We start from the raw sequence: 15,764 nt of genomic DNA on the forward strand, positions 1-15,764 counted from the left end.
ACCTGGCCATGCACAGTAGTACAGTGGTTCCCTGAGGTAACATGACCATGTACAGTAGTGCAATGGTTCCCTAAGGAAACCTGACAATGCACAGTAGTACAATGGTTCCCTGAGGTAACCTGACCATGCACAGTAGTACAATGGTTCCCTGAGATAAACTTACCATGCACAGTAGTACATTGGTTCCTTGAGGTAACCTGGCAATGCACAGAAGTACAATGGTTCCCTGCAGTAACCTGACCATGTACAGAAGTACAATGATTCCCTTGGGAAACCTGACCATGCACAGTAGTACAATGGTCACCTGAGGTAACATGACAATGCACAGTTGTACAATGGTTCCCTGAGGTAACCTGACCATGCACAGAAGTACTGTGGTTCCCTGAGGTAACATGACCATGTACAGTAGTACAAAGGTTCCCTGAGGTAACATGACCATGTACAGTAGTACAATGGTTCCCTGAGGAAACCTGACAATGCACAGAAGCACAATGGTTCCATCGGTAACCTGACCATGCACAGTAGTACAATGGTTCCCTGAGATAAACTGACCATGCACAGTAGTGCAATGGTTCCCTGAGGTAACATGACCATGTACAGTAGTTCAATGGTTCCCTGAAGTAACCTGATCATGCACAGTAGTGCAAGGGTTCTCTGAAGTAACCTGACCATGCACGGTAGTGCATTGATTCCCTAATTACTTACCATGCACAGTAGTACAATTGTTCCCTGAAGTAACCTGACCATGCAGAGAAGTACAATGATTCCCTGAGGTTACCTACCATGCACAGTAGTACGATGGTTCCCTGAAGAAACCTGACCACGCACAGTAGTGCAATGGTTCCCTGAGGTAACCTGACCATGCACAGTAGTATAATGATTCCTTGAGGTAAACTCACAATACACAACAGTACAATGGTTCCATGAGGTACCATGACCATGCACAGTAGAACAACGTTTCCCTGAGGAGACTTGAACATGCACAATAGTACAATGGTTCCCTGAGGTTACCTGACAATGCCCAGTTGTGTAGTGGTTACCTGTTGTAACATGACCATGCACAGTAGTACAATGATTCCCTGAGGTTACCTACCATGCACAGTAGTACAATGGTTCACTTAAGTAACCTGACCATACACAGTACAATGGTTCCCTGCATATTAGTATAACGGTTCCCTGGGGTTACCTGACGTTGCCCAGTTGTACAGTGGTTCCCTGAGGTAACATGACCATGCACAGTAGTATAATGGTTCCCTGAGGTAACCTGACCATGCACAGTAGTACAATGGTTCCCTGAGGTAACCTAGCAATGCACAGTAGTACGATTTATTCCTGAGGTAACCTGACCATGCATAGTTGAACAGTGGTTCCCTGAGTAACCTGACAATGCATAGTTGAACAGTGGTTCCCTGAGTAACCTGACAATGCATAGTATTACAATGGTTTCCTGAGGTAACCTAACCATGCACAGTAGTACAATGGTTCCCTGAGGTACCATGACAATGCACAGTAGTACAATAGTTCCCTGAGGTGAAATAACCATGCACAGTAGAACAATGACAATGCAGAGTAGTACAATGATTCCCTGAGGTACCTTACCATGCACAGTAGTAGAATGGTTCCCTGAGGTAACCTGACCATGCACAGTAGTAGAGTGGTTCCCTAAGGAGACATGCCAATGCACAGAAGTACAATGGTTCCCTGAAGTAACCTGGCAATGCACAGTAGTACAATGGTTCCTTGAAGTAACATGACAATGCACAGTAGTACAATGGTTCCCTGGGGTAACCTGACCATACACAGTAGTCCAGTGGTTCCCTGAGGTAACCTGACCATGCACAGTAGTGCAATGGTTCCCTCGGTAACATGACCATGCACAGTAGTACAATGAATCCCTGAGGTAACCAGGCCATGCACAGTAGTACAATGGTTCCCTGAGGTAACCTGGTCATGTATAGTAATTTACATATGACCTGAGGTAACCTTGTCATGTACAGTAATTTACAGATGACCTGAGGTAACCTGGTCATGTACAGTAATTTACAGATGACCTGAGGTAGCCTGTCCGTGAAAAAAAAAACATAGATGTAATCTGTACTGACTAAGCTGACGAAGGGAGTTATGAACATTCAATTGTGGTAACCTGAGGTTTGTAGAAAATTAGCGTTTTGCAAAGTTTATCTGTGGTAACATGCAGCTGGTACAATGACCATGAAGTTGTGACCTTAGGTAACCTCACCATATTCTAACATACAGAGGTATTCTGAGGTTACATATTTATATACAGTAGTTAAGAAATGACATTAGTTAACATGTGCACTTGGCCATGTATAGAAATGCAGAAGTGCCTTGAGGAAAACTAAAAAAATACTGTTTTGTAAAGTTTATACAAAGTGTGGTAATACGAGTATGTGCAGTAATACAGAGTAACCTCACCATGTACAGCAATACAGGGTAATATTAGGTAACTCACACTGTTCAATCATACAGAGGTGACCTGAGGTAACCTCACCATGTGAGCAATCATAGATATGATCTGAGATACAGGAAATACACAGTAATTTAGAGATGACCTAAGGTTATCAGAACATGTACAAAAGTCCACTGGAGAAGTGAGGTTTTTCCTTGAAAATATCCAACATCTCTCAAATAAGATTGATTAAGACAATTAACATTTTAAAAAAGCAGTTATATACTATATAACCCGTGCTTGTAACTACGTTACTTTCAAAGTGATGTCAAATGAAAAAAAAATAGATTACTGTTCGTACTGCAATGTTTTTCTTTTATAATACTGGTGAATAAAATCCTTACAGTGTGTACTGGCTGGTCATCATCGCGTATGATACGATTTTGATACTCATACACAGCTAATGAATATTATGCATGAATATAGATAAGATCAGCACGTGTAACCATAGACTGAGAGTTGTAGATTTGTAGTGTAAATATATAGATGCCGTTTATAGAATACAAAATTAGATCAGAAACATAGTTATTAAAATTGAGAAAGGAAATGGTGAATATGTCAAAGCGACAACCACCCGACCATAGAGCAGACAACAGCCGAAGACAACCAAAGGGTCTCCAATGTAGCGAGAATTCCCGCAGTTGTGGGTGTCCTTCAGATGGCCCCTAAAAATATGCATAATAGTTCAGTGATAATGGACGTCATACTAAACTCCGAATTATACACAAGAAACTAAAATTTAAAATCATACAAGCCTAACAAAGGCCAGAGGCTCCTGACTTGGGACATGCGCAAAATTGCGGCGGGGTTAAACATGTTTATGAGATCTCAACCCTCCCCCTATACATCTAGCCAGTGTAGAAAAGTAAAAGCATAACAATACGCACATTATAATTCAGTTCAAGAGAAGTCCGAGTCCGATGTCAAAAGATGTAACAAAAGAAAATAAATAAAATGACAAAAGTACATAAATAACAACAGACTACTAGCAGTTAACTTACATGCCAGCTCCAGACCTCAATTAAACTGATTGAAAGATTATGTGTTCATCATATGAATATCAGGCACAATCCCTCCCGTTAGGGGTTTAGTATCATACTATCATAAAATATATGAGAAGAACATAACCCGTGTCATGCCAACAACTGTTTTTTAGAAATAGATGTGTTTAGTTCCGATTCGAAGATTCTATCAGTGAATCAATATTAAAGCCAAAATATGCAATCTTTAATGACCTGACAACAGTTTCGTAACTATATCCCTTTTTAATAAGTCTATTTAAAGGTTTTGTTAGTTTCTGAGGAGAATACTGACATTTTTGTTCTTTATATAGAATACTTCCATAAAAAATTGGATGTGAAATACCTGAACGTATAAATGTCTGCATGTTGAGTTATATTTACGAATTATTTCCTTATACCGATGATAAAATTTAGTAAATGTTTTGACAAGTTTGTGATATCGAAAACCCTGGTGTAATAAGTTTTTAATAATACATAAATTTCTCTCGCTAAAATCTAATACGTTGTTACATACACGAGAGAATCGTACAAGTTGAGATATAAAAACACCATAAGATGATGACAAGGGAACGTCACCATCTACAAATGGATAATTAACAATAGGAAATGAAAAAAACATTTCTCTTATCAACAATTTTTGTATTAATCTTCCCGTTTATGATATGGATATCAAGATCGAGGAAAGGGCAGTGGTCATTGTTATCATTAGCTTTAATTAAAGTAAGTTCTACAGGATAAATTTCTTTAGTATACATACGGAAGTCGTTATTATTGAGAGCCAATACATCATCCAAATATCTAAAAGTATTGTTAAATTTTTGTATCAAATATTGTTTTGATGGGTCTTAGCTAATTTAAGTCATAAATTGTAACTCATAACAATACAAAAACAGGTCCGCAATAATTGGTTCACAGTAAGTCCCCATTGGAATTCCAATAACTTGACGATATACGGAATCTCTAAAGCGAACAAAAATGTTATCAAATAAAAATTCAAGCGCATAAATAGTATCAAAGCATGTCCAATTGACATAGTTCTTTTGTTTATTGCTACTAAAAAATGATCGCAAAGAGTTTGAACATATGTACTCGCATTCCGACTTTTTAAATGCCCAGTTAAATAGGGATGTGAATTCTTTCTTAATAAGAATATGAGGCAAAGTGGTATATAGGGTAGAAAAATCAAAACTTTGAAAATCACCAATATATGCATGCAATTTATCAAGTACTACCAACGAGTTTTTGACACTCCAAAAGTAATTAATTCCACTATTTTCAAAGGCCTTATTTGAACAATTTATTATGAGGTTTTTTATTGTACCAAGTGTACTAGTAAGTAAAACAGACAATTTAGTAGTTGAACAATGGACAGTGGCGGGTCCAGGGGTGTTCTGGGTATAGGAACCCTTTTTTGGAGATCAATGCATTTGAATGGAAACATATAGTTGGAACCCCCTCCTTGTGTCCTGGATTGGGAACCCCCCTTTTTGAAATGGATGGATCCGCCACTGCCCCTCATGCAGTCGGACAAGATGGACTAATTTTCAATAACCTATCTATTAAATGTTATCATTTTCTACTTATGTTACTTTAAAGAAGTAACCAAAATCAATATATGCGTAATCTGTCCATATGTAAGTGTTATATATTATTAACTATTTTAAAGCCAATCGAGTAAAATACGGATCTATAAATGTATGCTTTGCTTAAATGATAAAGATTTATGATTATTTATACTTTGATATAATTGATGGAATACTTTTCACATATCGATTGTTTGTACAACTTTTATAAGAAAAAAAAAACGTATGTGCCTGCCCCAAGTCAGGAGCCTGTAATTTAGTGGTTGTCGTTTGTTTACTAGTATGTGCTACATATTTGTTTTTGTTCATTTATTTTATATAATTAAGGCCGTTAGTTTTCTCGTTTGAATCGGATTTCATTGTTATTTCTGAACCTTTTATAGATGACAATGCGATATGGACTTTGCTCATTGTTGAAGGCCGTATGGTGACCTACAGTTGTTAATTTCTGTGTCCTTTTGTGGACATGTTGTCTCATTGGGATTTATACCACAGCTTCTTTTTTATATGTATCATTATTGAACGCATACATATCGTTATCTAGGTTCTTCTATTTTAATTGTATATATATATATATCTACTACCCCTTTCGAATAAACAAAGAATGGTACACAAAGAAGCTTTAAATAAAATACATTTCAAATAAAGATAAGAAAAAACCAACGAAAGTGGTAATTATTTAACAATTTTGCATTAGTGTTAATGCTAATCTTACAGTGCAAGATGCATGCAGTACACTTAAATTCAAATAATGCCGTGACAGTTTATAGCGATATTTTTTGTAACAGCTCAGTGGTGGGTCCAGGGGTGTTCTGGGGATAGGAACCCTTTTTTTGGAGTTGGAGATCAATGCATTTGAATGGGAACATATAGTTGGAACCCCCTCCTTGTGTCCTGGATTGGGGACTCCTCCATTTTTAAAAATAATGAATGGATCCGCCATTGCCCCTCATGCAGTCGAACAAGATGGACTGATTTTAATAACCTATCTATTAAATGTTATCATTTTCACTTATGTTACTTTAAAAGAAGTAACCAAAATCAATATATGCGTAATCTGTCCATATGTAAGTGTCATATATTACCAAACACAATGATAGTCAAAGTTTCAACAGGACATTCACGAAACTTAGGCAGCAATCATTTCATTTTCAGGGGGGGGGGGGGGGCTATGGTTGTTTTTAAAGTTTGTTTCTAATTGTTCTGCCACTATATATGTAATGCTAAAATTGAAATGAAAGAAAAGAAATGTTTTCGACCTGTCTCCAAAAAATATTGTCTTTCGCCGAAGGAAAAAAATCCATAGCCCCCCCCCCCCCCCCCCCCACCCCCGAAAATCAAATGTTTGCTGCCTTAGGCATGTGTGGATAACTTTTATTCTTTAATAGTTAGTTTAAATAATTGTATATACATTTATTTACATAAATCTCTATGAAACCAGTTTTTGACAACTATTATTATAAAAGTTTAAATCGCCATTCAAAAAGTGTTTTCTATTTAATTATTTTAAGTCATTTACGTTTCACTAAATAAATATCTGTTCACGTTGCAAAGATCACAAATAAACCAAATATTTGGATTTTTTTCGTGAATTATTTGTCGTAACTTATTGTAAAAAATTGTATGTGTTCCTGTTTTCTCCTATTTTTCGCACATATACTGTCAGTCGAAATAGAAAGTACAATGATGTATTTTTAGTTTATTCTATTTTTAGATCATGTTATTACTACGCATATGGGCACTATTGCCACGATTACCTGAGGGCACCGATTACCTCAGGGCATACAGCAGCGGACCTAACTGCCATCTGCATTTCACTTGACCCATATATTCAATTTTCATCTTTTCGTACTGTCATTTTTTTACGTTATAAAGTCAACCTGTAGCTTTGATATATAAAAATGATAGAATCTGAAGCGAAATGCTATATCAAATACTCTTGCTTTATACGTTTTAAAGACAAAATATACACCTCAAACATGCCCTAACATAAAAAGGTGCACTCGATTTTCTCTTTTCGATACAATCGTTACCTATTTTGGGGATTTTTTTCTTGATTCACATAATGGAAGGGCAGACACGAAAATTTCTAAGCTAAAAGATTGATATGTTCTCCGTTCCTCCTTAAAAAAATAAAATAAATCGGAGGTTACGCATTTTCTACATCCAACTTATAGATACCCATGTCGTCGACTTGATATCTTATTGTTTTGCATTACTATGTAATAGATAAATTGATAACTTATGTAAATGGTGTTTTTAAAATAAAACACTTCGTAATTGAGAAGAAAATTGTTGTTGTATTTGTTTCTATTAACTTTTAAAAATTTTGTCACTATAGTACTAGTAAACATTACAGTAAACATTTATCGCCTTCTCTAACAAAGAGCTTCGATTCTTTTGTTCTATTTCAAGAGTGTTTCCGCCTGCATATATCAAGAAAAAATAAGATTTTAATCTGCTTGCTCTGGAACCATACCCATGGGCTCGATTACCGAATATCCATATGTATTATTAATGTTTTTTATGCTCCATTAATTGGCATAATGTTTTTCTGGTCTGTGCGTACGTTCGTCCGTTCGTCTGTTTGTTTGTCCGTTTGTCCAGCTTCAAGTTAAATCAACTTGAAACTTAGTACATATTTTCCCTATGGTATGATCTTTTTAATTCTAATGCCAAATAAAAGTTTTATCCCATTTTCACAGTCCACTAAACATAGAAAATGATAGTTTAGATGAGGCATCCGTGTACCAGGGACACATTCATGTTTCTTCAAATTTTCGTCGTATCGCTGTCAATTTGTGTTAAAATGTTAACGTCGTTGTCAATAAATATTTCATTGTTTACGAGAAATATGCAATTTACTATCATTGTCATAAATCCCAAATACGGCAAATTATATTATAGTTTAAAAAAAGAAATTTATGAAACTTATTTATATCCGCCAACCGAGCCCCTATTGAGATCGACAAACTCAACAAAAAGCTTTCAATACAAATACGGATATTTCTTAGAATTGACGGTCATCCTATAAAAATTACGGTCGTCCTATATTATAAATTACAGTCAGTCTTTACAAATTACGGTCATCCTTTACAAGTTACGGTCATCTTTTTACCAATCACGGTCATCCTTGTTATACGGTCATCTTGAAAATATTTTGATTATGATTTACGGTCATCTTCACGATTTTTTCAAATCGAATTTCCCGTTCTATGCACATTTCTCAGAAGTAATTAGTGATTTCCGAGTGATTCTTTTATTAATTTTCATCGTTTCAATGTATGATTTGTAAAGAAAATGATATAGAAACACTTTAACAGACAATACAGAAACTGACCTAATTTTTCATCCGACATCTTGGGATGACCGTGAATGCAGTTACGGTCATCAGCTTTACCCCAGTGATATTTTACTGGACTGATAAATATATATTTCACTTAAGGAAGCAATAAACAGTTAGGAAAAAATACTAAAATTTGCCCTTATGAATTTTACCATCCCCTTTTCATTGCTTTCTTGCAATATCAAGCTTACTGTTTGTGTCATATATGGGCATATGGATGTAATCAGAATCTTCCATAGATTTTATATCCAGTATACAAAATGGTAAAATATAATTTCTTTTTGGTGTATTCATGACAACAATCTGCATTTATTTGTTATAAAAAATTGCAAAAAGGGGGGAAAGATGTCAGATATTTCCCCAAAATTTGACTTAAAGTAGAATTTCAATTGAAGTAATACCTTTTCTGAAACTGTACATATATCATTCAGCAAATCCAATGAAAATCATATGTCTTTCATCTCATTTTTTTGTAAAATTGCGTCAAAAACTTCGTGTAGAAAAATAGTGTTTCTAAACAGTACATTAATTTCTGGATCGATGGACGGTCTAGCTGTGAAAATACGTATTGTCAAACAGAGAACAGCCCATAAAACATGTAAAAAATAATCTTGATGCACTTATAAACCATCTTTGAAGGCTAAATTAGCAATCATCTGTCTAAAAATGAATTTTATTACACAGTAACTTTCCTATTTGAAAAATCCACAGGGGCCAAAATACGAAACTAAACTCCTAACTGTGTCTTGCTACCTAAAGTCTAATGACAAGGAAACCGGAAGAAGGAAGTTGATTTTTGCGCAAATGCGGAATTAAAAAGTGACAAAAAAAGTTAACGATTTTGAGTTCAATAGTACAATGAAAATTTCGGGATATTTTCCCGATTTTTTAATTTTTTTTTATTGATTTTTCAACTGTATTAGGCCGTTGATTTTCTCTTTTGAGTTCATTCATATTTTTGATATTGGTCCTTTTATAGACGAATAAATGGTACGGGGATTTATCATTATTGAAAGCCGTTCTGCTGTGATCATATATGTACAACTACATCTCCCTATATTTATAATGGTAATATAACTTAACTTTGATATTGATGACAACTTGTATGGTCTACCTGTTGTAAAACTCCGGGCATCTTTCCTCGATTATTATTTTACATGCTTGAGGGTTAATTCAGTGGATCGAGAACTGCTCACCTTTCTGGAACCATTGAGAGGAACTTTCGTTTTGTTTAAAAGAAATGTGTGTTTCTGTAACTAAACCGTGTTTACATTCAAAAGTTATATTCAGTCATATTCTATGATTATGTACTTGTGGCGGTGGGCTATGCATTTGGTGAAGTCTCAGGGTTGGATAATAGACATTCACCAATATTAATTTATATACGACGCATACGAAATGTATGATATGACTAATCAACGCATTTTAAAGTGCATAATGAAACGCGTCGGAAGCCATATGTCAAACAGAAAATGCAATGCCTTTCGGATAAACTAGGGTTTTTTTTACGGTTTTTGGTGGAAGTCGTGTTTGTTGGTTTTAAATCTTCTGTTTATGGTTAGTGGACTGATTTTTGGTTTTTTTAATTAAATTTATGATTTAGTGTTTCACCAGCTTTAAAAAAAAAAAAAAAAAAAAAAAGATGAATGTCTGATAAAAAGAGAAGGTATGTTTGCAATATCATTGAGGTTATACATTTGGAAAGTGTTCGATTTTTTAGGACAAAAGGATAATAATGAAGAAATTATCAATCAGGTTATGGATCGAATTATGAAAAAAGCTATTTTCAAGATTCAATCAAATAAATTAAATATCTGGATAGATATGTAACGAATGATAAATGGTATTTCTAGATTTCATCAACATATTAATGAACAATTTTGATTTGTATATTGATGAATTTTAAGCATAATAGACATTAATTTAAAATTTTAAAATTTAAAAAAATAGAAATCTTTATCAAAAGCCTCAGATTCATTTTTATCGCATAATGAACGAATGCAATTAAAATGATCGTCAATATATATTAATTCATGTCAAAGTTTAATAACAAATTCTCCATGTTTGATTCAATGCATTTAACTTGAACGTAATGACATTGCATCCGTACTGACTATACTAACCAGTAAATCAACATTATCAAATACAATTATAGCATATCTATATACTTTAAGATATTTCTTCGCCTACGTTCAACACAAAGACACTTCTATAATGAAAAACTTTATTGAAAGTACGACTAGATTATTGTCATTATCACATATTTCATCATCAGTTAATATCAGGAGTGGTAATGACATAAAACAAAATCTCGGAAAGCATTATTTTTACATGTTGAATGGTCGGGTAAATATTACAAATTCTTACATACCTATCCAAACTTAATCAAAACGAGGAAAGTACCGAGTATTTGTAACATTAAGTACTTACACTATATTGAACTCGAAAATATGAAGAAAAAAACAAGTTACAGGATCAATAATGTGGTTATTTTATAAATTTCCTATTTACAAAACTTTGAATTTTTCGAAAAACTAAGGATTTTTTTATTCCAGGCATAGATTACCTTAGCCGTATTTGGCACAACTTTTTGGAATTTTGGATCCTCAATGCTCTTCAACTTTGTACATGTTTGGCTTTATCAATATTTCGATTTGAGCGTCACTGATGAGTCTTATGTAGACGAAACGCGCGTCTGGCGTACTAAATTATCATCCTGGTACTTTTGATAACTAATCAACACAAGGAATGTATAAACGACGACACATGCTCTATAAAATTCAATCAGATAGCTTACTACTTATATTTAGTTATTTGTATACTTCGTACAATAACTTAGATTATATGTTGTTTCTAATGTTAACCAATTAAAAAGATGAACATATACATAAATAGTGAAATTCTTCTTCTGAATGTTAATTGCCTGTCATTTTTATTCTTTCGGTTTTTGGAATCTTTATAAAAATAGTTTCATTTTTTCTTTCTTAATATACTACCTGAGTTAAATATTTCCTGATAGAATTATTGATATTTTTGATGCACATAACCCAGTGTAGGGGTTAGGTAATTTTTTGCTTTAAATCTATTTTTTGGGAAACAACCGCATACTCTTATCGTGTAAACTTAAATATTGAGGCTACGAATTTTAATCGTTTGATTATTTGACTATCATTTTCATATTAAACTAAGTAGTAATCTATTCATTCAACTACCCCCAAAATCTCCAAATCTTACAAATAAAATAAACATTGCAATGTTAGTCTAATGAATTGGAAATAGTTCTTATAATTCTGATTTCGTTCCATGCACAATTCTTTCAAATTGGATGATCAAAGAAAAATATATATAACATGTCTAAGCGAAATATTGTTTTCTAATTTTTGGTAAATTTAAATCTAGTAAAATAGACTAATTTATTTTTTGTAATAGTAATTATAATCTTACCTCAAATGTTTGTCAGAAAGCAGTTTGTAGTTCCAAGAAATATATGATTAGGTTTGAACTCATTTTATATCGTCCATCAATCAATCTGATTGCGCCTGTCTAATATCTGTGAATACCTAGCATGTAATCACGCCAATTGTCAACAAACATTGATCACAGACCTTTAATATACCCGGCGTGTCAACTAAATCATAATCGTTATTTCTTTAATGAATTTATTGCCAAATTCTAATAAATACATATAGTTAATTAAATGTTAGTTACATATTGACAACTGATGTGTTGTTTATTGGCAGGAGGGAGTTAAAATGCATACAATTTGGAGCATTTTATACTAAAGAAGTACAAAAATAGGAGTTTCAATCTTTAAAATTTTAATTAACCTCTCAATACTCGAGTTTGAGTAAAAACTTTTAAATGATATATTCAATCAATTGTTAATCATTGTTAATGTAGGAAGATTATTCCAAAAATATGCAAACATAGAAATTTATGATGATGTGTTGATGTAAATTATATAAAGCACTACAAATGGGTTACTATTAAGCAATAAATGTGTATTGATAATTTATCAGGTTAGTTTTCGAACTTTCCTTCTTAAAAAGTAGGCTGATAATAAGAACGTAAGTGTCGATCGACTATCTGGCTTGGAATGAAAACTACTAGCATTTAAAGATACCAGGCCTACGATTAATTAAGGAGGCGAAAGTTTATTCTGATTTAGGCTTATCAGAAGCGTTTAAATGGTCCATTCAAATACGAAGTCGAAAAACATATAAAACCGAAATTTCGAAAAGTCGTGCAAAGTTGACTGTATCATCGATCTTTTATTTCAACACAAATGTTCTGACTACTTGGCGGGAAATTCCCTTGGATAGAGGGGGTCAGGTTACGTCTACCAGCTGTGACATATATCGAGAAGTACAAATTATTAAAGATACCAAGCCTACAATTTGTAACGAAGGACGTGCTTTCAGTTCACATCACAGTCATGAGTAGCGCTAAATCAATTATAAAGTTGAAGAGTATTGTAAACTGAAAAGCTTGGCCAAAAAATGAGTAAACTATGAATGGAGTTCGAGCAGGTACGTCGACAGAGTAAACGTCTCCTATTCTTCAAGCATAATCAGCCATGCAAATCCACATTCATTCAGAATATCTGAATTAGGAATAGGACACAAGTGGTAAAATTACAGAATATACGACATTTCTGGTATCTTAAAATGTAATATTAAAGTGTTATGAATAGATTCAAGGTTAGTTATATTTAAACAGAGACTAAAGAGTCGAGGGCCAATACAGCTGGTCGAAAATTTATGACAGGGCCAATACAGAAACAGCCATTTCATAACACTTTTATTAAATGATTCTACATAAACTACGAAACTTACTGTTAGAAAGAAACAGAATTTCATATCTGAACAAGTCTGCCAATTGATATTTTATCGTATGTTTTTCTTTGTTGAGATGTTATGCTATTGTTTCAGAAAAAGGGAGAAGGTTTGGATTCATTAAAACGTTTGCACCTGTCCTAAGTCAGGAATCTGATGTACAGTAGTTGTCATTTGTTTATGTAATATATACGTGTTTCTCGTTTCTCGTTTTGTTTATATAGATTAGACCGTTGGTTGTCCCGTTTGAATGGTTTTACACTAGTAATTTTGGGGTCCTTTATAGCTTGTTGTTCGGTGTGAGCCAAGGCTCCGTGTTGAAGGCCGTACTTTAACCTATAATGGTTTACTTTTTTAATTGTTATTTGTATGGAGAGTTGTCTCATTGGCACTCACACCACATCTTCCTATATCTATTGTCTTTTTGTATCCACGTCCATGGATTTTTTGTAAACATTGTCAGATGTAATTTCAGATTTCTTGTCAAAGTACTTAATGATATGCTTTTGAAATTCACTAAACATAATTTAATCTTTTTATTTTATGATTATGATTGCAAATATAATACAAATGTTTTTTTACATAACGATACGTCCAAATTTAATTAAGTCGTCAGAAAATTGAAACTAGAAGTGAACGTCATCTTTTAGCTCATTGGCCAATACAGTTTGTTTCCGTATTGGCCCTGTCTGAATAAAAATATGAACTCTAGATTTATATCGAAAGGGCAGCGTCATCAGTATTGAGCATGCTTATTAATCCGTATTAGGACTGATTGGTTTGTTCTTATCATTTAATGATTTGGTAAATGTCGCAAGCGAGTTGAGACACAGATATACAATTATATGTAAACCAATTCATTGTGGTGATGGTAATCTTATGGATTGTCAATTTCAGTTGTTTGTCCTCAAACCTCTGAAGGACCAGTTTTTATGTAATTTTAAAAATCCTATAGTATGAACATGCACGATCGTAAAGTTTGAATTGAGATATAAAGACCCCACACGATAGGGCAATGGTTATATTACGACAATTGGAAAGACGAAAGCGTCACATTTGTCCTAGATTCTTGTTAGAAGTCGTCCATTTGTGACAATACCGAGAATAAACTTTCCAGTTTCAATAGTATCCTTTATCTCAAGGGATACTGGAATATGTGAGATGCAAGTAATAATTGAAGTTGTGTGTGATCAAATGACAGGACATCATCAATATATCTCAAAGCGATATTATAGATCTTTGAACGACGTTTTGTTTGTCTTTGCACACATTCAGTACGTATTTTGTAAGCTTAAACAATACACATTAGTCGTAAAAGAATACAAAGCATGCACATCTCGTGATTCTTTCCATGTGCTTATTGTAAGTCATAGATTTTTCATATAGAAAAAATGTCCAACTTTGGTTCATCTGGGTCGCGCTTTATCCATTTTATAGTTTATTCCTAAACTTCATCAGGAGCCTCTATAAAATTTCTTTCATTTGATGAGCTGTGGAGTTCAATATTTCTGGCATTTAGCTAACTACTCTCTAAAAGAGGGGCGAAAGATACTAGAGTGACATTCAATTTTATTTTTTACAGAAAATGTACATGAATTGGCAGGATCGTAGATATTGCATGTCAACACAGAGAGGCTGATTACTAGCCTGGTTGTGCCCTGGGATAAAACATTATCTATAAGTGACATTGGTCCAGTGCTTATAAAAACTCATACCTGGATAACAATATAAAACGAAAGACGCGTGTTATGTACCAAGTCAGGAATATGGCAGTAGTTATCAAATGGTTCGTTTATATGTCTGTTGGCGTTCGTTTTTGTTCCACTTCGGTAATCCTGTTGTTTCTTTGTTTTCCTCTTATAATTGATGTGTTAACATTGGTTTTGGTTTGTAACCCGGATTAGTTTTCTCGCAATTAATTGACTTTTGTACACTGGTATACTATTGTTGTCTTTATTATTTGACAACATAAGTGTCATCAGTGACGCTTAAATCAAATCAGTTGGAAGGTCACATTAAATACGAATATCGGGGAAACTGGAGGACAAAACTTTCATCAGCAGAGATATTCACCCAGTGGATGTTAAGATTATAACTATCGAAAGCTTGTGATTGATTACCCGAGTTTCATTTCTTAAGACTCATCAGTAGAACAGGAGTACAAAAAATGGAAGTCCATATCATGGATTAATTTAAATCTTTTCAAAACTAAAGATTTGAAACACAAGAGAACAATCACTTTAGATGTGTCGAATTCCTGAGGTAGAAATGCCTTAGTATTTCAAAAAAATCCAAAATTTTGTAAACAGTAAATTGACAAATATAACCATATCAATGACAATTCACGTCAGCACATAAAGTGCTGACTACTGGGCTTGTGATACCCTTGGGGAAATAAATCTCCACCAGCAGTGGCATTGACCCAGTGCTTGTAAATAAACTCATCATAGATACCAGGACTAAATTTAGTATACGCCAGACGCGTCTACAAAAGACTCATCAGTGACG

General features: G+C 33.9%; 1 protein-coding gene across 2 annotated transcripts in view; it reads right to left on the bottom strand.

Moving 5' to 3' along the window:
* LOC139501257 (uncharacterized) overlaps positions 1–12,016 on the bottom strand; it is a 55,433-nt gene extending 43,417 nt beyond the window's left edge. The window contains exon 1 of one of the 2 annotated variants that reach the window (XM_071290277.1): positions 11,866–12,016. The gene's annotated coding sequence lies outside the window, so the exon portion shown is untranslated. The remainder of the gene's footprint in view (positions 1–11,865) is intronic. The other variant, XM_071290279.1, reaches the window with a different exon arrangement.
* Positions 12,017–15,764: the final 3,748 nt, after the last annotated feature.

The sequence above is a fragment of the Mytilus edulis genome, chromosome 13 (genome assembly GCF_963676685.1).
Source record: "Mytilus edulis chromosome 13, xbMytEdul2.2, whole genome shotgun sequence".
Classification (NCBI taxonomy): domain Eukaryota; kingdom Metazoa; phylum Mollusca; class Bivalvia; order Mytilida; family Mytilidae; genus Mytilus; species Mytilus edulis.